The sequence below is a fragment of the Taudactylus pleione genome, unplaced genomic scaffold (genome assembly GCF_031769625.1).
Source record: "Taudactylus pleione unplaced genomic scaffold, aTauple2 ptg000609l, whole genome shotgun sequence".
NCBI classification, from domain to species: domain Eukaryota; kingdom Metazoa; phylum Chordata; class Amphibia; order Anura; family Myobatrachidae; genus Taudactylus; species Taudactylus pleione.
This window is the reverse complement of record NW_028285011.1, coordinates 9,261,128-9,284,739: the sequence shown is the minus strand read 5'-3', so window position 1 is coordinate 9,284,739 and position 23,612 is coordinate 9,261,128. Positions and strand designations below refer to the sequence as shown.

Genomic DNA, 23,612 nt, shown 5'->3' with positions numbered 1-23,612 from the left:
CGCAGTTCCCATAGCAGCGGCTGGTTCGCGCTCGTGCCCTGCAATTCGTACGCATGCGCAGTGCAAAACAATCAGCAGATTGCGTGCGTATTCACAGTTGCTTACGATAGTGAATCAGGCCCTATGTCTCTACAGTCTGAAAGTTTTACAAATCATTTCATGTGTGTGACTTTTGCTGGCACTAAATGACTGCACGGCATTCTCTGTTTCCATTCTGCTGGAGGGTGCAGTGATGAAGTCAGCTACTGGCCTCCTCAGCTGCTAATGCCTCAGACAAAGAGCTTGAGGTTTCTAAATACAAAGCTGTCATTTATTAGAAAAGTCAGCCTTCATTTGCCTCATTCTCTGTTATAGCTGTCTGTTGGTTTTTTGTTTTTTTCCTTTTAATACCGGCACTTTCATGTCTAGGCATTTATATATTGCTTATGTTTGTACACTTCACAAAAGTCTGGTTGCAAAAACACAAACTTTAATGAGCTCTTAAATATTTCGGTGTCTGTCAGGCGCATCCTACATAACATTACAGTTAGCAAAAAAATGTAAAAAAATCCTGGACGGCTCTACATTAGTTGATGTATCTTCATTGTTTATTAAAATGACAGCTCCTAATGGACCATTTAGCTTTAACACAAACTATTAAATCTCCTTCATTAAATTGTTCTGTCTTCCATTACAGGAGCTTGTTAGCTGTGGGAAGAAGGTGCAAATTCGTCAGGAAACGTAAGCACACATTGAGACTATTACAGATAATGCTTATTAAACAAACCTCTGAGGAAGTTTCTTTTTGGTCGATCTCAAACATTTTCAGGAGTCATGTTCCACGTCTGAGGTCCCATGTTTCTTCCTCTTAAACTATCAGCAGCTGTAGCACATGACCTACTTCTGTAACGTCCAATAATGATTTCCTTCCTTCAGTGGCTGTAGGAGCCCCTCCTCTGCCCTGTGAAAAAAGGGGACAAGTATTGTTCATTCAAGCACAATGTCCAAGAGAGGTTTGTTGGTTTCAGGGTAGAAACTCAATACAGCTTCACTTCTGAGTGTTGGCCTTAAATTGGAACCATCTGCGGTGAAAGGCCTTATAAGATCATTGGGGAAGGTATGGTTATTCTTGCCTAAGGCATCAACATATACACCTGCACTATGGGACAGACATGTTGGCAGCTAGAAAACTTAGTTCTCTCACAGCCGTACAGATACATAGCATCAGAAGTCATACATATCACTTAAATAGGAGAGATGTGTAAAGAGAACGCATTGATTTAAAATTCCATGCATCAAGAGAGTCTAAGATCTCGAAACAGAGGTGCACTGAAAAACAATGTTAGGTAAAGGCACAGGCAAAAACGTGCAGTTTGTCCTGACTTTAACAAAAGTTTAACAAAGCCTCCCTGCAGCAGAGTGCACTACAGGGCATATCACATCTGCATTTTTAATGCAGATCATACTTGCCTACCCTACTGATTCAGCCGGGAGCCTCCCGAAAATCGGGTGCTGCTCTCGGCCCCCCGGAAAGGCAGGCAAGCCTCCCGGCCCCCGGGATGTGTGGGACTCCCCCGCGGTTAAAAGTATAAACCCCCGGGGCCGGTGACGCGTTTTCCGCTGAATTGCGTCATCATGGCTCCGCCCCCTCCTGCACAATGCCATGAATCTCTGCATTGTGAAGAGGGGGCGGAGACACAATGAAACGATCATGCTGTCACGCCCCCATGCTCCACCCCCAATGACGCCCACTTTGACAGCGTCACGCCCCCCGCAGTGTAAGCCCGACAGCTCCCTCCCAGAAGGAGGGAGCTAAATGTCAGCAAGCGTGATGCAGATGTGATACATTTTTTACGCTGAAATTCACAAAGTGAAAATGTAAATATTCACTCAAATATAGCAATAATCGCCTGCTAGGAGATAGGCTTCAACTCCTCTTCCTAGTTCAGGTCCTCCGCGCGCACTACAGATAAAATCCCCGTTACAGTAGCTCATAGGCTACTATAGGTTAACACAACTTCAGATGGCGTTAGCTACTGCAGCAAAGCTCCGGAATGTGGAGCAGTCGGAAATGGAATGGCTGCAGCAGATAATGTAGATATCTTCTGCAGTTCCTCCATGGTAAATATAGGAAATGCTTGTTTTCAGTGGGACATCACGCAAATAGTGTTCAATAAATATTCCTAAGACTTCTGAACACTGACTGCAACATTAAAGTTAGAGCAAAGCGAAGTGACACTTATGAGAAAGCGTGTCTATGAGTACTGTATGTTTTTTGTCTGTCAGTGTCAGATTGCATTTAGTAGGCTTTAAGAACGCAAGTAAGATGCTTCAAATTAACATGTATAAGAGGCCTTAGGGCTGCATAGAGAAAAGTTACATTGTTACTGTGTGTTCTGGAATGTTTTCTGAATGACATCATTGTGCTGTATGCATTACTCATACCTGTATAACTATAAAATATAATGAGAATAACCACATACTGATGAGAAAACCCAACAAAAGTGTCAGCTATGCTATTAAATTACATACATTGCATTTTAACTACTGATTATTTCCAAATGATCAACAAATGTTATACAGAGTGTTTCATTCGCTATTGGCCCCAAAGTTTTTCTTATAACTTTGAAAGTAATTGGTGTAATTTAGTGAAATGTGACACAGACATACCTTGGTCTATGAGAAACATGAGGAAGTCATAGCAAGTGTTGAAAGAGTTCACCATTAGCATCCAGGGCAGCTGTTCACACATTTGTGAAGTGAAGGCCAGCTGTTCACCACATTAGTCAGCAGCGCTGTCCAAAATTCAAATAGGGGAGCCACACCAACTGCCAGAGAGGATATAACCAGTGAGGATGGCAGTTGGTGTTGTTCCCCTCTCTGAATTTTGGACTCCGCTGCAGCCCAACTTCTGGAGCTGCCACTGCTCTGCCTCCTGAAAGCATATACGGACAACGTGACGTCATGACATCTAGTCACTAACAAGGGAGGTAAGCTCAAGGAACAGGAGGAGGATGTGGACGCAAAGGTCCATAAGAAGAATGTGACACAGACAAGCAGAGCTGGTCCCAGGCATAGGCAAACTAAGCATATGCCTAGGGCATTTGTAATGCCTAGTGGCATCCAAGCTCGCCTAAAGCCAGCGAAGATTTTGGGTAGGTACGGCCAGGGCACCTGCTGCTGGCTGGGCAGAGACTCTGTCTGTTGATACTGCCGCTGCGCAGCGACACTGATTGGAGCTCAGCTGACAGCATCAGAACAGCTGGCATCGGGGCACCTAGGTGGTGGCTAATGGTTAGCAGTCTGGCTCTGGAACAGCACACACCAGGATGGTGGCCGCTACCACGACCAGAATAAGCTTCTACGCATTGGCAGAGGCTCCTTCAGAACAGTGCTGTGCTGTGAGAGGAGTGATGGGTGCTGTGCTATGATCTGTGCTGGGAGGGGGGTGCTGGGAGCAAAGAACAATGGGGGAAGGGGGACACAGCACAGTGAGACCACGCCCCTTCTTTAAGGCCACAAGTTTTTTCAGGATCCCAAGGGGGGTGGGGGGGCACCAACCAAAATCTTGCCTAGGGCACTAATTTGGCTAGGGCCGGCTCTGCAGACAAGAGTGTGACACAGACAGTCCCGAACATAGGGCCTGATTCAGACCCACTCGCGAGTGGCTGTCCGCTCGCAAGTGGGTCGATGTTCTGGACTGAGCATGCGCACGAAGGAGGGAGCTCCGTCGTGCGCATGCGCCAGACGCGACGAGCGAAGGAAAGTCCTTCGCTCGTTGTGTCTGATCAAAGGGGGCGTGCTGTCGATGTTGAGTGACAGCACGCCCCCTTTGGTAGGCGTGCCTCCCTGACGGGGGCTTTCCCACGGGAACGCCTCCCGTCAGAAGCCGGCCCACTGACATCACTAGTGATGTCAGTGGGAGTGATTTTGGCTCTGATAGAGCCAAAATCACTCCGGAGCTTGCGGTTGAAAACCTCAACCGCAGGCTCCGGCTCGCAGTTTCGATGGTCGCGATGGTCACGACCATCGCGGCCATCAAAATGCACGCTCGTATAGCCTGTGGGTGGTGACCCACAGCTATACGAGCGTCCAGGAGGACGCTCCATTTTCATGGAGGCCGGCCCTCATTCAGAGCGTGCGCTCTGCTCAGAGCGTACGGCTCTGAATGAGGGCCATAGTGAGTAAGTCTATTAAAAAAAAAGAAAAACTGTTTAATAAAAACATATAATTTAATACTAGTCTTGAATAAAATTAGCATTATTAAATTCATATGTGTAAAGTGGACCTTCCTTGATTGTAGAAATGGTTCCGTACTGTAGTGAATCACTCAGGGCCGGTTCTAGGGTGAAAGGTTCATTTGGTGTCCTGAGCTTAGGGGACATGGCCTGATAGGGGGAGTGGCCATGGGTGCAAAAAAAATATATATAAATTGTTGCAGCACGGATGGTATAATTATTAGCATCACATTCCTGGCCAATGTAGTATCTGTTAGTGTTTGTATGTTCTCCCTCTGTTTGTGTGGGTTTCCTGCCACACTCCAAACACATACTGGTAGGTTAAATGGCTTCTGACATAAAAATGAACCTTAGTGTATGTGTGTGAGCATGTGACAGGGAATATAGATTATAAACTCTACTGGGCCAGAGACTGAAATATTCACCGTAAAGCGTAAAGCTCAGTGAGGGAAATGCAGTCACATCTAGCTCCAGCAATCTATATTAAGAGGGGTATTCAATATGAAACGTTAACTTCACTGTCAAAGTTAACGTTTCATATCGGAGTTTTGTTCTGCGTTAAAGTCTGGTGCGCTCTCCCGCTTATCCCCGTATTTAATATAAAATTAACGAAAACGGGAAACTCAGAAGTTGGATTTGCGTAAAGTTACGAATTTTTCCTTAAAATAATTGTAAGACCCCCTAAAGTTGTAAAAACATGGGGGAACACTATGGGTACCCCCGTTTTAGCCTGTAATTGAAAGTCGGGGATTTAAATAGCCGCAGCAGGTGTTTTTTTCCCGACATTGAAGAAGTGATGCAGAAGAGCACTTAGGTTATTTTTTTCGTTTTTTTAAGTGGTCCCATCAAATTTGGGGTACATGAAAATGGGTACTAGCATATTTTGGTGTCCCTAAAGTAATTTTTTCAAAATTCTGCATTTGTGCACCTGCCGCTATAATTCTATTCTAGAAAACATCTGCCGCACACTTGCAGAATAGCCCTGAACCTATTTCCCTATTGTTTAACAATTTTTTCCCATTTTTTTTTTTGCACCCCAATTTTTAAATTAATTTTTTGGGGTGTCCCTATTTTTTTTTTTACTTTTTTTGACACAGTCCTTTTTTAAATGTCATTCTCAGGGGTGCAGGCTATTTTTTTTAAGCCTGCACCCCTAAACCCCAATTCTGCACTTTTTTCAACACCTATTCAATGGTGAAAAGTTATCACAGTTTTTTATCAAAGACTTGTCAAAACTGCGATAAGTCTTTGAAATTGAATAGGGTGTAAAAGTAAAACCTGCGATAATGACGTCATAATTGCGATATTAACGCAAAAACGATGTTATCGCACCCATATTGAATACTCCTGTATAAGTATTATTTGTCATATCAGACAGAGAAATAAGCATCATTACCGACATACAGTATATATTTGGTTACAGATAGACAGGGGCGCCGAGAGGGGGGGGAGCGGGTACAGATTACCCGGGCCCGGGCTTCTTGAGGGGCCCGGCGGGGGCCCAGGTCCGGCGCCGCTCCCCCCCTCACAGCAGCCCAGCACACAGCGTGTGCTGAGCTGCAGTTAGAGACTGCTCGTGGCACCCCCCTCCCCAGCACGCAGTGCCACGAAAATATTTTTATTTTTCTTAGCTAGGGGGCGTGCCCACACCTTCCTGATTAGGCCACGCCCCCTATTACCGGGGCCCGCCACGGTTCTTGGCGGGCCTGCGGATAGATCCCCTTCAGTAGACATCATCAGTTACTATCCACATGGACATAGAGTGGGAATAGTAACCTACCCAAAGCGTGGTGAGCGAAGCAAGCCCGCAAGGGTACAAATTTCTTCTTTTGGTGGCCATGTGCAGCCCGCGACAACAAGGGGAGAAGCAGGGTTCAGAACATGGGGCCCAAAGTGTACTCTCGCAGGCTTGCTTCGCTCGCCATGCTTCTGGCACGGTGGCTCGCTTCTGTCACCACAGGTTAATATTCCCAGGTGGATATCAAAAGTGGTAACTCACCTGCCTTGCCTCTCTCCCTAGTGTAGTGGTCAAATGGTTGTGACGTCAGAGGTCCTTTTGCCAATTTGGATCTAGCATCAACCCTTACTAACAGCAAGTTGCTGCCATGAGCCAAACATACAAATTGACTACACCTCCCAGCATGCATAAGAAGACCTACAACTATGGTGTCCTGCGTGGGACAAAACAAGTAAAAAGGTATTATAGCTGTTGTACTGTACTGACTCAGTACTGCTTAGGAATGGACATCGGAAGCCCGGCATTGAATCATACTTGCCTACTCTTGAAAAAGCATTTCAGGGAGATTGTGAAAGCAACACCTGTGAGCGTGGCGTTAAAGTGGACGTGTACTGCTACATCTGAGAGGTGTGTCATAAACCTGACTTACAGTACATCCACATGTAAACAAGTCCAAAAGCAGTTAGTAAGATCTACTTGCTGGTTCATAAAAACACACTGATACTTTTCAGAAAATATATGTAGCCATAGGGATCATTGTGCCTTATAACCAATGCAGATAAATCATAGTTGCCTACCTTTTGATTGTCCTCCCCGGGAGAAGCCTGGCGAGGACAAGCAGATGGGCTGTGACAGGGGCGGGGCCTGATGGGTCACATCATTAAGCCCGCCCCCTTCAGGGCAAATAGCCGCGATTGACCTAAATTTAAATAGGGGGACAGGCTAAATGACTATTCATGGAGAATCGTGTCATTAAGCCCCGCCCCCTACCCGGGGACCCGCGATCGCAGCGGAAATTGTCCCCATTCTACCCAATTTACTAGGAAGTGGGAAGAATGCGGGAGAAATGCCTACCCTTCCGGGGGTGCAGGGGGTTACCCGAAAAATCAGGAGCCTCTTGCGAAAACCGGGAGGGTAGGCATGTATGAGATAAATGACACTAATGATCCCATTTGAATGTAATTTATATATTTTTGGGGGTATTTTTTATAAAAGCTCCATAATGGGGGTAAGGTGCAATCAGGGAGATTGCTAGGTTCTTCAGGAAGACAGGGAGACTGCTACTATTTCAGGGAGTCTCCATGACAATAATGGAGAGAAGGCAAGTATGCATCGAATGGTTGCCGAGCTTCCGACATCAAATCCAGCGATGCAATGACAACTAGCCATCGCATCGCAACCATTAGATAGTATAACCATTGCGATGGTTATACTTGCATCCAAAAAGAAGGCTGGGCCTCGCGACACCCCTTCTCCACGTCACTGTGGGGGCATGCCCAGCATCGCGGAGAGTGCCCCCATGCTCCCCCTATTGTGAGAATAGATGCCTTGCACATACCCACATTTAGCTGAGCTGCGGACACTCCAAAAAACCTCCAGTCATCAAATGGACATTGGTAACTTCCCGGTATTCGATGGGAAAAATACTTCCACCAAATCAGAAATATCGATGGTTGCTAACCAATGGCTTCCAATGTCCATCTGGCGATAGCAGGCAGGTGAGAGCGGACCGGCGGGCTGACTACTGCAGCACCCCGAGCAATGGCCCTGCTTGCCCTCCCCTAGAACCGCCATTGGAGTTACTAGTGAACCGTTTTTGCAATTAAGGGAGGTTCATTTTACACTGAAATTAAAGGTCTTTTTGAAAAATAACTTCATCAGGAATAGCGTTCCAGAACTGCCAGGACCATCGCGACCATTGGGGCTTGCGACGAGACCCTAAGGTTGGGTCTCAGCAAGCGCAAGCCCCAGAGAGCTTCCTGCTCTGATCGAGCAGGAAGCTCCCCACTGACATCATTGCTGATGTCAGTGGGGCCACCCCCAAACGGCAAACGCCTCCGTTTGGCCGGCCACCCCCCCTGCCCGCCTCCATAACGGGGCGAGCTGTCAATCACCATCGACAGCTCGCCCCCTTTGGTGCGAGACCCATAGCGACGGAGCAACCGTCGCTAGCCGGGTCTCATGCATGCGCATGTCAGAGCCGGCTCCGACGTGCGCATGCCCAGTGTGCAAACATCGACCCGGTTGCGAGCCCTCAGTGCTTGCGACCGGGTCTGAATAAAGCCCTATGTCTATTTGCTAACAGAGTGAACTACTGTGAAAAGTCAGAATACAGTGAAGGCCTCTGAACTCTCCTACACTAGACCACGCAGCAAGGTAAGAGATGTGGTTTTTATTATTGTTGTAAAAATTATGATGTATAGTCCTTGTTTGGAGCTGCAGTAGTTTTGTTGCGCCTTATAAATAATAGATAATAATAACAGTGTTCTGTGCTGAACAGCTGCCGGCCTGTCAGAGGATACAGTCATTGTAGTTGCATCTGAAGAGCTGCATGAGGTTTAAATTGACTGATCCTAACGTTGCTATGGGACTAGCTTTTTGCGAGCAGCTCTGAATGAGGGAGGCCACTTTTTTTTTTTTAAGCCGGCCTCCTGGCCGCTCGCTAAGCTGTGGGTGACCACCCAAAGCTTTTGCGAGTGGCCAGGTGATGGTCGCCTCAGAACCTTTAGATATACTGCGAATAGTCTATTATTCCTACATGACTGGAATTAGCTGTGACAGGTATAGTGGCTTTATAATATCTCAGTCTGTTTACCAGCCTAATGTGGTGCGGAGGTGTAATTGGAATGCAGTTGCACAGACCTGCTCTCCGGCGTCTAGTTCCAGTACCCAGGACAGCGCTCTCCTTTCCAGACCAGCCCCCCGGCTGTCCGTCACTCCGACGGGGAGGGCTTAGAGGCGGCCCCCGCTGACGCTGCTTCCTCCCGGCAGTGTCTCCTTCACAGCTCCCTACCCAGCAGCGGCTCCTCACACCTCCGACAGCTCAACACCACTCATCTAGCGCCGCTCTGCCACAGCGCCTGCCGGTAAGTCCCGCACTTTTCACCGGCAGATCCTCCCTCTGTCCTGTCACCTCAGACTCTCCGCAGCAGCCCCTCAGGTCTTCCTTTTATAACCAGCAGTCGCGCGCAGGTCAGCTTCCCGCCGACCGCACGCGCCACTCTGTCTACTGGCCACCTATGTAGGCATTGGGGGTGAAAGCGTTCTCCCCTCTGTTATGACTGGGCTGTCCGACAGCTGACCTCACGCCCACCGACTCCCCATGTCCAGAGCGAGCAGCCAGTTCCATTTGCTCCCTTTGAGGGGTAGACATCATGCATGAATGGGTAGCTCTCTCAGTCCTAAAGAGCATACAGTACATATATAAACCAGCATGTTTATAACTCATTCGACACAGTGTAAATACATGAATTAGGGTCTCAATATGCAGTCATATTATCTTAGTGCACATATATTTATGAATGGGACAGTAACCATTTTTTAGGGGTATCACATGTCTGACTGCGATTTATTTTGGATTTGCAGTGGCTAGTCATAGCCTTTCCCTTCTTGAGCGCCGGAGATAGAAAGTCTTTAGATGCCCACTTTCAATGTCCGTCAGTGGAATTTTCTGATGGACTCAAACACTCCACCATCGGCGTACCATCGCAATGACCATTGACACACCTGAGACACTCACATAACACGCCCATGAAACGGGATTTTTTGCGTTCACTTACAGCCTCCTCACAGACTACTTCCAGGAAAACCCATGCCTTTCCGTTGTCACCTCAAATTAATGCAATCGCGTGGGCAAGAGTGATTTCTGTGTAGAAGGTGACACACATGAAGTGCCAAGGTAGGAGGTGACACACATGTGACATGTTAGGAGGTAGAACACATGAAGTGACATGTTAAGAGATGACACACATGACATTTTAGGAGGTGACACACAGATGTGACGTGTTAGGAGGAGAAACACATGAAGTGACATGTTAGGAGGTGACACACATGATATGACTGTTTACACTCACAGCAGCAATGGGCCGGTCCGATAACCATAAAATGTTGAACCGCGCTGTAATATTATTATTCTATGTATCAATTAATTATTAAACCAGGTGAGATACATTATATTGACATACAATCACAATAAACAGCTACTGAGGAAGATGTGGGTGATTCCACATTGAAATGCGCTTAGCTGTTCCCCCTTATCATCTGTACCATTGGGATTTCATTTGGACTCTTTTCCGGACCGGCGACTCTGCTTCATCCAGCCACATTCTCCTCCAGGAACCGCGCTAAACCACACTGACTAGCATTTGGTGGATACAAATCAGGACGTGTTGTTCCGTTGGAAGCTGGTAATTAAGGCCCTGATTCAGAGCCGGACGCAAGTCGCTGCTCGTTCGCTCCGACCGATGTTTGCCCAACTGCGCATGCGTACGGATCATTATACGCATGCGCGAACAACTCAGTGCGGCCGAAATTCATGTGCTCGCAAAATAGCGAATGCCTGATAATTTGAGTGACAGAAAGAGGCGTATGTGGGTGGTAACAGGGGAAGGTGCTTGAAAACGGGGAGTGGAGATCCGATCGCAGGCGTGCTTAAAGGTCAAAACGGGCGTTTTATGGGTGTGCATAATTAAAACAGCAGCGTCATTGACCACGTCACTGGGTTATTTTAGAGCCAGAACTGCTCGCAAAATTGTGGTAGCAAACACCAGCCCCAAGAAAAGCGAGCAGTTCATACCCTGGTCGATGTACTCGATTAATCTAATAAATAGCGGACATGACGTAGGATGCGAGCGGCCAGGGGGCGTATTTTTTCAAAAAACGAACGCAAGTTTTGTTCGCTCGTTCAGACCTAGAGGCGTGAACAGACCGCAAACAGCGAACGGTTGATTTGAATAGCCACCCCTTGTTTTAGAACGAACGACCGCAAATAGCGAGTGGCTCTGAATGAGGGCCTAAATTTTCAGCTAGACATTATTCTGGATTGAGAACTGATTTATATATATATATATATATTTCTACTTCAGGGTCCATAGGGTATCACAGGATACCTTGGGGGTATAGGTGTGTCATCAGTCATCGGGCACCATAGAGTTAAGCTTTCAGCCTCCCAGGATGCACTAGGGTCCCCCTTCTATACCCCGCCCCCGAGCCAAGGCACCTCAGTTTCGTTTGGTGCCCGGCCGGAGTCGGGTGCACCTGTTGGAGTGGGGGCTAGAAGAGCCCCTGAAGCTTTTCTTCATGCAGCTGTGGCTGCACATCTGGATGTACAGCATGGACAGTCAGTCCTGACGTCCATGCTGTCTTCCCTACACCCCCGCTGGTACCAGAACGCCGGTACCGATCCGGGGATGCTGGTGAGCATCTGGGGTCACAGCTAGCGGTGACCCCAGATGTTCCAGACCATGGCCGGATTCAAGGGGGACAGCAAGGTAAGCAGCGGGGTCCCGCGGTGGGTCCCCGCTGTTACATGGTCCAGAGTCCCCAGGCAGGGGGCTCCCTGGGGACTGGCTGCAGCGTGGAGCCAGGTAAGAACCTGCTCTTCCACTACCCCCTGGGACAGCGGACCGCAGCAGAGCGGTAGCGCTGCGGCATCCCGGGGGTTAAATGCATGCCAGGGGAGCACGCCTTCCCTGTCTCACAGCCGGCGCCTCCCCCGCTGCACACAGCCCTCTCTGCACACTGCAGACTGGTCCTGTAGCAGCGCTCCTCCCCCAGGCCAGCCTCCTCTCTGCTCCTCGGCGGCCATCTTTCCTGAACGCATGGTGAACGCTGCTGGAAGCACTGGACGGAAGCATCGTGGTCTGGGTCCCCCCGCATACCTCTCCTCCGCTGTGGCAGGTCTGTGTATGCAGCGCTGTGTCCTACCAGGCCCGGTGTCTGCGTAGTTGAGTGATCAGCGCTGTTAGTGCAGGAATTGATTTTTCTTTGCATTGTATGTGACTGTGCTAGCGCTGCTGCCTGTAACTTTTCTTCTGACTGTCAGCTTTATTACTGTCCCCGTCCTTTCTGCTAAGCCCTTGCGGTGCGGTGCTACAGGGTGGTCTCTCGCCTATTTAATATATAATTGGTGAGAGGGGTCACATACTTGGTGCCATCATGTCTGAAAGTGATTTTCCTCTCCGGCTACAGTGTACTACGTGTAAAGTACCGTTAGCGGAGGGGGAGGGTAGCCGGCAGTGTTTGTCAATGACGCGGCCTATTACGGTTACAGCACCGGTACAGGAGCCGCCCTGGGCTTGTTTCGCTCAGGCGCTTACAACCTTAGTGGGCCAGTTAGCTCCGCAGCCCGCGTTTACGCAGATGGGTTTGTCCCAGCAGTCAGTGGTGTCGTCACCCATGCAGGGTTTCCCACGACAATTGGTGATACCCCACAGTCTCCCTATTTCCCTGCTCCTGGTTTCTCAGGAGCCGGCGTGGGTTAACTCCCTGACGAGTTCTGTACAGCACTTGTCGAATGTGTTGCAAGGGGAGTCTGTGATGCAGCCACATAAACGGCCGGTGGCGTCTCTGTCGGCTCCTTATGAGGATGACGAAGGGACGTCTGATGATGGGGAGATTCTGGATTCTTACGATCAGGAACCTCTCCATGCTAAGGACGCTGACGCTAAGTCCAAAGTATATATTCCTGTACTTATTTGGGCAGTCCGCACAGCCTTGGTGAATGAGGACGAAGTTCCCCCAGCGGCTAAATCCAAGTATACCTTTTTTAAAGATGTGAAGGGCGATGCCACAGTCTTTCCTCTTTCGGGTCAGTTAGTGGACCATTTAGAGGAGGCGTGGAAACAGCCTGGCAAACGTTACCAGCCGCAACGGCGCCTGGCGGTGGCTTATCCGTTCGCGGATAATTATTTTGCAAAGTGGGAATCCCCTCCACAGGTGGATTCTCACGTGACGCGTCTTGTCCGTAGTGGAGATCTGCCTGAAGTCCGCTTATTCCCTTGTGGGGGGGGCAGCACGGCCGGCTATGGCCATTTGCTGGGTTGCCAGAGCGATGGAGCGCTGGGCGGATTCATTAGAGTCGTCTTTTGATTCCGACTGTCCGGCCGATCAGGCGGAGTTGATTGGTAATCTCCGTGATTCGGCCACTTATGTCAACGAGGCGGCCTTAGACATTAGTACCCTGGTGTCTCGAATTTCTTCAGCAGCGGTGGCTGCTCGTCGCACCTTGTGGTTGCGATCCTGGAAGGCGGATGCTGATTCCAAAAAGGGTTTGGAGGCGTTGCCATTTACCGGAGAAGTTCTCTTCGGTCCGGATCTGGACAAGATTGTGGCCACGTTGGCGGCAGCCAAATCGGAATGTCTCCCGTCAGCCGCTGCTCCTTCTGGTTCTGGACCATCGTCCTTTCGGTCTTATAGGGCCCAGGGCAGGCCCAAACCACAGTCTTTTCCACGACAGGCTGGTCCTAAGAAATCGGCCAAGCCCCGGAAGCAGGCATGGAGTACCAGACGTCTGGCCCCTAAGCCAGATGACAAGCCTGCGTGCGGCCTGACGGTCCGGGCCTCCCTTTGGGGGATCCCAAAGTGGGAGGCCGTCTGCTGCAGTTCTCCCGGTGTTGGTCGGTTACCACGACAGACACTTGGGTTCTCGAGGTGGTCTCCCAAGGGTACGCCCTCTCTTTTCCGGCACAGACCCCAGCTCGATTCTTCACCACGGGTCTACCATCAGACCGGAACAAGGCCACGGAGCTGAGGAAGGTCTTGCACACTATGCTCCAGGCTGGAGTTATAGTGCCTGTTCCATTCTCCCAGAGGGGCCAGGGTTGCTATTCAAATCTTTTTTTGGTGCAGAAACCCAATGGGTCGTATCGTCCGATTCTAAACCTCAAGGCTCTCAACAAGTCTTTGCGGGTGCCGAAGTTTCGGATGGAGACCCTACGGTCCATTATTCTGGTGCTGGAACCTGGGGACTACATGGTGTCATTGGACATACAGGACGCTTACCTGCATGTCCCTATTCTTTCGCGCCATCAACAGTTCCTCAGGTTTGCAATCCGCAGCGACCACTTCCAGTTTCGGGCATTACCTTTTGGCCTGGCGACAGCACCACGTGTGTTCACCAAGGTGATGGCGGTCAAGGCGGCTTCTCTGCGGCTGCAGGGAGTCCGTATGTTGCCGTACTTGGACAACCTTTTATTAGTGGCAGGATCTCCCGAGCTCCTTCTACGCCACTTGGACTTGACCATTGCACTACTGCAACAGCACGGCTGGTTAACCAACTGGCAGAAGTCCACTCTAATCCCATCTCGGCGGATTCTGCAACCCGGAGCCTTATTGGACTCAGGACAGCAAAGGATCTTCGTGACGGGGGAAAAGATCTCTGCTTTACAGTCGAGGGTGCGCAGTTGTCTGCACAGCCGCCGGGTGTCTCTACACTCGGCGATGAGGTAACTGGGCTCCATGGTGTCGGTGTTCGACATGGTGGAATATGCCCAGTTTCACTCCAGACCTCTGCAGCACCTGATCCTGTCCAAGTGGAACGGGCTGCCTCAGTCTCTGAAGTCCCAAACGATTGTGCTCACCCCGGTGGTTCGCCTGTCCCTTGCCTGGTGGTTACAGACGACCCATCTCAGTAAGGGACATCCGTTCTGGGTTCCAAATTGTGTCCTGTTGACAACGGACGCCAGTCTTCGGGGCTGGGGAGCAGTTTCGGGTCCACACTTGTTCCAGGGCAGGTGGACGCCGACAGAAGCGGAGCTTCCAATCAATATCTTGGAACTCCGTGCGGTCTTCAATGCTCTCCGGCAGGCACATCGGGTTCTCCAGGGTCATCCGGTGCAGGTCCAGTCGGATAATGCTACCACCGTGGCCTACATAAACAGGCAAGGAGGAACCCAAAGTCGGGCGGCTCTCGTGGAGGTCTCTCGGATCCTGGTATGGGCGGAGCGCAATCTTCCGGCCATATCAGCGGTCCTCATCCCGGGAGTGCTAAATTGGGAGGCAGACTTTCTAAGTCGCCAGGACGTTCATCCGGGGGAATGGTCCCTGCACCCGGACGTTTTTCAACTGCTGGTGGACAGATGGGGTCTTCCAGAGATCGACCTCATGGCGTCCCGGCACAACAACAAGTTGCCGGTGTACGGGTCTCGCACAAGAGACGAAGGGGCGTCTCTGGTGGATGCTCTGTCCGTCCGGTGGCCGTTCCGGTTCGCATACCTGTTTCCTCCGATTTCCCTTCATCCACGGGTAATCCGGAAATTCAAACAGGAAGGAGGGACACTCCTGTTGATAGCTCCCGCGTGGCCCAGACGGCACTGGTTCTCAGACCTTCAAGGTCTGTCCGTGGACAGTCCTCTGTGGTTGCCGCTACGACCGGACCTTCTGTCACAGGGTCCCTGTCTTCACCCGGACCTGACTCGGCTGTCTTTGACGGCGTGGCTGTTGAGACAGCCATGCTGAGGTCCAGGGGGTTTTCCAGCTCTGTGGTGCGTACCATGTTACGAGCTCGGAAGCCGTCTTCCGCGAGGATATACCATCGCGTGTGGCATACGTTCTTCCAGTGGTGTCGACCGAGAGGTTATGCACCGCGAGAATTTCGTCTGTCTCGGATACTCGCCTTCCTACAAGCGGGACTAGATCATGGGATTCGCCTTGCTTCTTTGAAGGTACAGGTTTCAGCCCTGTCTGTCTGGTTTCACCGTAGGATTGCTACAATTCCGGATGTGCGCACCTTTATGCAAGGTGTTCTCCACATTCAGCCGCCCTTTGTTCCACCTGTGGCACCTTGGGATTTGGCTGTGGTCTCCAGGGACCGCCGTTTGAACCACTGGGCTCAGTGGATCTTAAATGGCTAACAGCTAAGACTGTTTTCCTTCTGGCCATAGCTTCGGCCAGATGTGTTTCTGATTTAGGGGCTCTCTCTTGTAGACCCCCTTTCTTGATTTTTCATGGGAACAGGGCAGTGCTTCGCACTCGACCTGAATTTCTTCCCAAAGTTGTTTCCCAGTTTCATGTTAACGAGGAAATAGTTGTACCGGCCTTTAACTCACCTGGTCTTTCAGTGGGTGAGGCCACTTTGGATGTTGTGCGGGCCTTAAGGACTTATGTTGACTGCACTTCTTCCTTTAGGAAGTCGGACGCCTTGTTTGTCCTCTATGGCTTCCGTAAAAAGGGTTGGCCTGCTTCAAAGCAAACTTTGGCAGCCTGGATCCGTATGGCTATTTCGGAAGCTTATCTTCATGAAGGCCTGCCGGTTCCTCCTTCTGTGAAGGCTCATTCCACTAGGTCTGTGGGTCCTTCGTGGGCAGCTCGACGTGGTGCCTCTGCAGTCCAGATCTGCAAGGCTGCTACGTGGTCCTCTGTCCATACCTTCGTGAGGTATTACAGGTTTGACACCTTCGCCTCTCAGGATGCTTCCTTCGGGCGGCGGATTCTCCTTTCAGCACAGGAGCGTCCCCACCCTTAAAGAATACTGCTTTGGGACATCCCCAAGGTATCCTGTGGATACCCTATGGACCCTGAAGTAGAAAATATGAGATATGGTAAGAACTTACCTTTGTTATCTCTATTTCTACGAAGTCCATAGGGTTCCACAGGCGCCGGCTGTGAGACAGGGAAGGCGTGCTCCCCTGGCATGCATTTAACCCCCGGGACGCCGCAGCGCTACCGCTCTGCTGCGGTCCGCTGTCCCAGGGGGGTAGTGGAAGAGCAGGTTCTTACCTGGCTCCACGCCGCAGCCAGTCCCCAGGGAGCCCCCTGCCTGGGGACTTTGGATCATGTAACAGCGGGGACCCACCGCGGGACCCCGCTGCTTACCTTGCTGTCCCCCTTGAATCCGGCCATGGTCCGGAACATCTGGGGTCACCGCTAGCTGTGACCCCAGATGCTCACCAGCATCCCCGGATCGGTACCGGCGTTCTGGTACCAGCGGGGGTGTAGGGAAGACAGCATGGACGTCAGGAAAAGCTTCAGGGGCTCTTCTAGCCCCCACTCCAACAGGTGCACCCGACTCTGGCCGGGCACCAAACGAAACAAAGGTGCCTTGGCTCGGGGGCGGGGTATAGGAGGGGGACCCTAGTGCATCCTGGGAGGCTGAAAGCTTAACTCTATGGTGCCCGATGACTGACGTCACACCTATACCCCCAAGGTATCCTGTGGAACCCTATGGACTTCGTAGAAATAGAGATAACAAAGGTAAGTTCTTACCATATCTCATATTTTTTTATATTTATTTATAAGCACATTTGTTTAGCTGTTTATTGTGATTGTATGTCAATATAATGTACCTCACCTGGTTTAATAATTAATTGATACATAGAATAATAATATTACAGCGCGGTTCAACATTTTGTGGTTGTTCTTTCTTTGTAGGGGGCTGACTACCCCCATTTGAACCTGCAGCTTAGACAGCGCCATCTGATATTCCAATTTTGTTTTTCTTGGCCGTTCCGATAAGGCTCAAGTCGGGGCGTTTCCAACTGGCCGCTTCCTGTGTACAGAAAAAAATGAGGCCTATAGCCTCACCAGAGAGCGCTGTTCAATTGATTGAGATTCAATTTATATATTAATAATTTTAATAATATTAAAAAATAATTCATATATCAACATACAAAATTGCTGGCAATAATACATAAAATCATAAAAATCAATATGGTATCTATCCCACACTTAAAACATACAATGATCTGCATGATTAAATGTACTCTATTCCAATAATAGACGTTTATGGAAACCCTGGTCCTTTTAACAACGACCAGGAACAATAGGTATCCCAATGAGCACCTAGATATTCTACAGTTTAGTAGGCAAAGTTTGTTAGAGCCAACAGTTGACAATATTCCTTTTGGAGCTGACTAGTATCCCCAAAGCCAAATAACAAAGTGGCTTTTTTATATATACAGACGATTAGTCAGTTTAAATAGTCCAAAAAAATAAAAAGTTATGTATCATGCGGTTCAAACTTCTCTTATTGGTTAGTGCGGTTAGTAAGCGCTTATGGAGTAATATTAGTATTCAAGTTCATGCATGCTATAATAAGCAGCTATTTGCAATCCCATGCAGTTCACCATATGCTTGGTTAAATCCCCTCCGGTTTTACTCCACAGAAATCAAGGGAGTCCACTGTAACCATGCAGTCCTCTCTCCAAATAGATGAATAGCGCTATGACAATGGTCAATATTACTTTACCGCTTCCACCGTCAAGGTACCGTGTGTAATGCGTTTCTCCGCCTAGTGTGCACCATCAGTGGCTTCCTGTGTACAGCTTACGGTATGGCTGCGTATACTGCTGCACTGCCTTAATTATGCACGCCCTTATAATGGCGTTATAAAGCCTGAGTTCACCTGACCACTCCATCACCACCCACAAATGGCACTTCCTGTCAATCATTTTCGGAAGGGTCTGCGTACACACTGCGTGTGGTCTACGTACCATAATCTAAACACACTGGCAAGTTCGCGCACCCGCAGTGCGATGCATATGCATGCGCAGACAAAAACATTGGCCAAGTGCGCACATTCTCTCCTGTGTGTTCCTTACTGCATCAGGCCCAGAGTTACTAACAGAGCTGACCCCATGTCTACCAGCACCCTGTGCGAGAAAACTTGGATCACTCCTGCCCCTCCCAATCCAACTATGGGCCTGATTCACTAATGTATGCAACTGCGATTATATATGCAATCTGCCGATTGTTGCTAAGGATACTGGATTTCAACCTCTATACGCACCTACCTATATCTTCTAAACCCTGCCTATAAACCTCTAAAATTGACGCTATTTGCGTACGCAGTCATACAGTAAAATAAAGACTTTAGACCTTGAACATGTGTTTCCAAAGCACAAAGTATTATTCAAGTAAAGTACAGTCAGTTACACGCTGTGATCTAAGTACAATTTAGCGCAAAGAATTATACAGACCCAAGATACAGTTATACAGTACGCACGCGCTCTGGACCAGATACCGGCATCAGCAAGACACCTCCGTCAATCAGCAATCAGACTCCAGACTGGGGTCACAACACACACTTTTATACCCTTACAGAAACAGACAACACAATAGAGAGGTTTGTTGCTGATCCCATTGGTTCCCCATCGTGGTGCGTTTGTTACAGAGCATTTAACAGGTTGATTCAAATGGACACAGAACAGCCTCTAACAGCTTGTTGCGTCCGTTTCCCCGCCTCATGCAAATCTTGGCTGTTGGTTTTACAATGTACATTCTGGTGCTTTAAGTCTCTACGGTCCATAAGTTGCGAATGCATGTTGCGATCTTCTCACCGATGGTACCGGAAATCTGTTGAGGAAATGCAGATCAGTACAATACCAAACACGGCTTACTTATCACGTATTAAACCTTAGATACCAAAATAGTCTTTATTTCACAGCATTTGTAGTAAATGAATAAAACTTGGATCTTACACTTTAAAGCTATGGAACCTTTTATGTGAGTGTGCATTATGTAAGTATTATGGGTTTGGGAAAAGACGCTAGTTAGGTTTATCTGATTTGGGGCAGATGTGCACGCATGCAGCTAATAAACAGCGTTCGCATGCAGGATATTGTGCATTCGCTAATGTGCGTCATGTTAGCAGCACAACTGTGCATAATGTGCGGTGTTTATGCATGAGATTCTATTTATGATGGATTTAATATATATATATATATATATATATATATATTCTATCCCTTACTAACATATTTTTAAATCTATAATGCAAGGTGTTACAAACAGCTAGGTTCACTTTCAAGCAGGGTGGGAACCCCCAGCTGATTGTCGTTGCCACTGTGTCTGGTAAGCAAAACCTCTGACCATTGTTAACTCAGACAAATTCAATTGTGCATATCAATGTCTGGGTTATATTTCCATTGCCACAGCCATACTTGTCTATATACAGGGATTCCCAATTTATGTGTTAAACACTCACAGTATTCTGGTGTATTGTTAGTTGTTTTCCTAGTATACTGTGTTTGTTATGGTATCAAGGTTGTCCCCAGAATGGGCTTTGTGTACATCAGGGCATGATTTCTGGAAGGATTACTAAAAAGTATTCTAATGCTAATAAGTCATTTTTTATGTATGTTAAACACTGTCGGTATGTGTTTGGGGAAGATTGTTACTCTGTGGTTTTGACAAAATGGCATTGTGTGATCTATTTCTAAGATGGAGTCTTGTTGCCATTCGTGAGATGGCGTTGCGCAGATTCCGATTGTAAACAGATTCTGTCTCAGCTGATTATCCGGCTTTGACATTGCTTACTGTGCATGCGTATACATCGCAGTTTGTATGCGTGAACTAGCCATTGCGATCGGGACTGCGACTGTAGTGACTACGCAGACCCATCGCAGAGTGATTAAAAGGAAGTGCCGTTTGCAGGTGGTGATGGGTGGGGGTGATCGGGCGCATGAAGGAATGCCAGTACGTTTCAACACCATTGCATGGGCGTGCATAAATTAACCACTGTGATGGCCTTTGTAGTCTGAGGCCTCATAGCGTGCGTAGAAGTTAGCAATTTCTGGGTAAGGTCAGGGCTTGTACAAGGTCTCTGAGAACCGGACCCACCCGAACTTGCAGATCCGAGGCGAGAACCGAGCTAGGCTTAGGTTTTCCCGCCTGACTCAGATCCGAAAACAAGCCAAAACGTGCCATGCTCCCGCTGTCGGATTCTCGCTGGTTTTGGTTTATATAAAGGTCCCCGCGATCTGCGCCATTTTCACTCCGGCTGTACAGAGAAGCTAGCAGTCATAGTCAGTCACTGTCAGTCACTCAGTCTGTGTGGTGTCCAGTCGGGGTCTTGGCCTGAAGTCTACTGCTCTGTTGTCCATAAAGGGGCTTAGGCTGCACTATATAAAGGGGGGCTTCTTTCAGTGAGTGTTGCAGCTGCTGTGTCACTTGTCCTGTCAATTAACTGTGTCTGCTGCTATGTTTTTGTCCAGTCCATCAGGCTAGGGTGGCAGTCCATAAAGAGAGACTGTGTTGTCCAGAGACGGTGCTCTGTCAATTAGGGGCACTCTTCCCAAGTATAAAAAAAATAAAAGTACTTTTTTTTGTGCATTAGCAACTTAGCTGTGCTATTATTGCATGGTGACACCTCCGCAGTTTATCGCCCATGTATTTGTGACTCTGTAGGTGGTCTGTCTCCACTCGGCAGGGGTGCTTTGTTGTTCATCAAGGGGCTGCTGTCTGTGTTGTTCATCAAGGGGCTGCTGCCTCATTCAGGGGTGCTCTTCCCCAGTGTCCAAAAAAATAAAAGTTAATTTTTTGGGGGCTGTGTGTGTTAGCAACTTAGCTGCGCTATTTTGTTTGGTGACACTGCCAGCCAGACCGCAGTTTATCGTCCACATATTGTGACACTATAAGTGGTAGCACAGTGTGTTATTCTTATTCATAAATAATTAATCTTGTGCCACTGTAAGTGGTACGCTGTGTGTTATTCTTATTCAGAAATAATCTTGTGACATTGTAAGTGGTAGCACAGTGTGTTATTCTTATTCATAAATAATCTTGTGACACTGTAAGTGGTAGCGCAGACTAATATTCAACTTTTAACTTCTTTCCTCAATTGTGAATAAATGATTAGTTTACACGCCGACTACAAGACCACAACAAAGTGATAAATAACATACATTATATATAAAACATAATGACATCACTGTAAGTGACAGCGCAGTGTGTTATTTTTATTCATAAATAAGTAATCTTGTGACAATGAAAGTGGTAACGCAGTGTGTTATTCTTATTCAGAAATAATCTTGTGACACTGTAAGTGGCAGCGCAGTGTGTTATTCTTTTCTTATTCATAAAAAATCTTGTGAACGCAGTGTAATATTTACAATTGGTACAAATTGACATGTGTGCTACAGTATACCCCACTTCATTCGTGTTTGTTGATATGGAGAATGATCAGATGAGACTTGAGAGGAGAGCAGGAACCACATACTAGTGCTGGAGCTGCTGCCAGTGTCACCAGTCATGATGATACTAGTCCATCAAAATCATCTACTAAAGCTGATGCCCAAGGGCTTACAGGGCTTAAGTCAGGGCATCTAAAATCAAGAACCAATCTTTTACAGTGGTAAAGAAGAAAACAGCAAAAGGAAAGTTATCTGCAGAAAGACATAAACTTGGCAATATGCCAGTTTCACCACATGAAGTGGCAAGTAAAGGGTAACGCCTTGACCTTTATTTATGACAGGTGGTTCTGCCTCTTATGATGATGTAAGCACAAGTGAACATGCTGACATAGAAATCAAGGATACTTCTGTGGAAGTGCACCAGGATGAGCAGAATATTTGTGTAGCTGTTGCTAATAATGATGTTGATGATGAGGATGATGAGGATGTTGATGATGAGGATGTTGTTTGTGTAAATTAGGCACTAGTGGATGAAACAGTTGTTGCCCATGATAAGGAAAAGCCCATTGTCATGCCTGGGCACAAGACAAAAAAACTTGGTTGTGTTGACTCATCTGCATCACCAGTGGGTTTTTTGGAAAAGTTTAGTTTTTTCTCGGCAGATGCACTTGCTGGAGAAACTGAAGGAGAAGCCACAGCTGCATCACGTGCCACTTGAGCTGACAATTTGCTTACCAACTGCTCTTTGCATCTCTTCAGATCTGTGTCCATTGGGAAGAAGGGCACAATGTCTTTATCCCTTCTGGGATGAATATCCACTCCCAGCACCAGCAGGCATAGCACTCAAGGATTCTCAAGAAAGACAATATAAGGCTTAAATCTTAAATCTTAAATCTTGCATTTGCTCTGTTCAGCTTGTTCACATATCTGTGGTTATGTGGACAGTGGGTACAATGGCATTTTGGAGGCCACTAAATATTTTTTTTTAATGTCCCTGTACAGGTTGGGAAATGTTTTTCTAGTGTAGTGGAATCTTTGCAAAGGATTGTTTAACAGTCAATTGATTTTTAAAGCACTACTAGTAGTCTTCCTGGTCCCCTTCTGGGATGAAAATCCACTCCCAGCAGCAGCAGGCATAGCGCTCAAGGATTCTTCTGGGGCAAGGACTGATGTGATTGAGTAAAATATTTTTTGTAAATGCCTCCCCTCCTCTACTCCCTCATAAATTTGTTTTGGAATCAAAAAATTAAGATAAATATACTACTAATCAAATCTTTCTTTCCGTGCCTTCAACTACATACATACTCCAACTCCCTCAGGCCTCTTGAATACTAAAAACATTTGTTTCCTGATGTGCCATGTTGGAAGTTGAACTACCACATGTTTGTGCTGCCTACTACTGCTGCTTAGCTTAGGCAGCCAGCTAACTTGGTGCAAATTTTGGGCCTAAACCAGACGAAAACAATATTGTGAGCTGTGAGGTGGTAAAAATTGACTGGAAATGAGTGGAAATTAATGTTATTGAGATTAGTAATACTGTAGGAACAAAAAAAAACAAATTATATGATTTTAGCAGATTTTATCAAGTTTTGAAAAAAATACAGATACAAAACCAAAACCAAAACACACAAGGGGCGGTTTTGGCAAAACTAAATCCAGATCCAAAACACAAGGAGATACAGATCCAAAACCAAAACATGGGGGTCGGCGTGTTTTATATGAGTATAGCTAGGAGTGACAGGGCTGATCTGGACAGAGGCCCTGATTTAGAGGCGCACGCTATTTGCGTGCGCTCGCTCTGACTCAGGG

The 23,612-nt window shown here is 47.8% G+C and overlaps 1 long non-coding RNA gene across 1 annotated transcript; it reads right to left on the bottom strand.

Annotated features, from left to right (window-relative positions):
* Nucleotides 1–584: 584 nt before the first annotated feature.
* On the bottom strand, nt 585–9,154 carry LOC148480631 (uncharacterized). The gene is made up of 3 exons (XR_015871963.1): nt 8,818–9,154; nt 767–940; nt 585–687 (listed from the first exon to the last, which is right to left on the bottom strand). It is a non-coding gene; the product is annotated as an uncharacterized LOC148480631 (long non-coding RNA).
* Nucleotides 9,155–23,612: the final 14,458 nt, after the last annotated feature.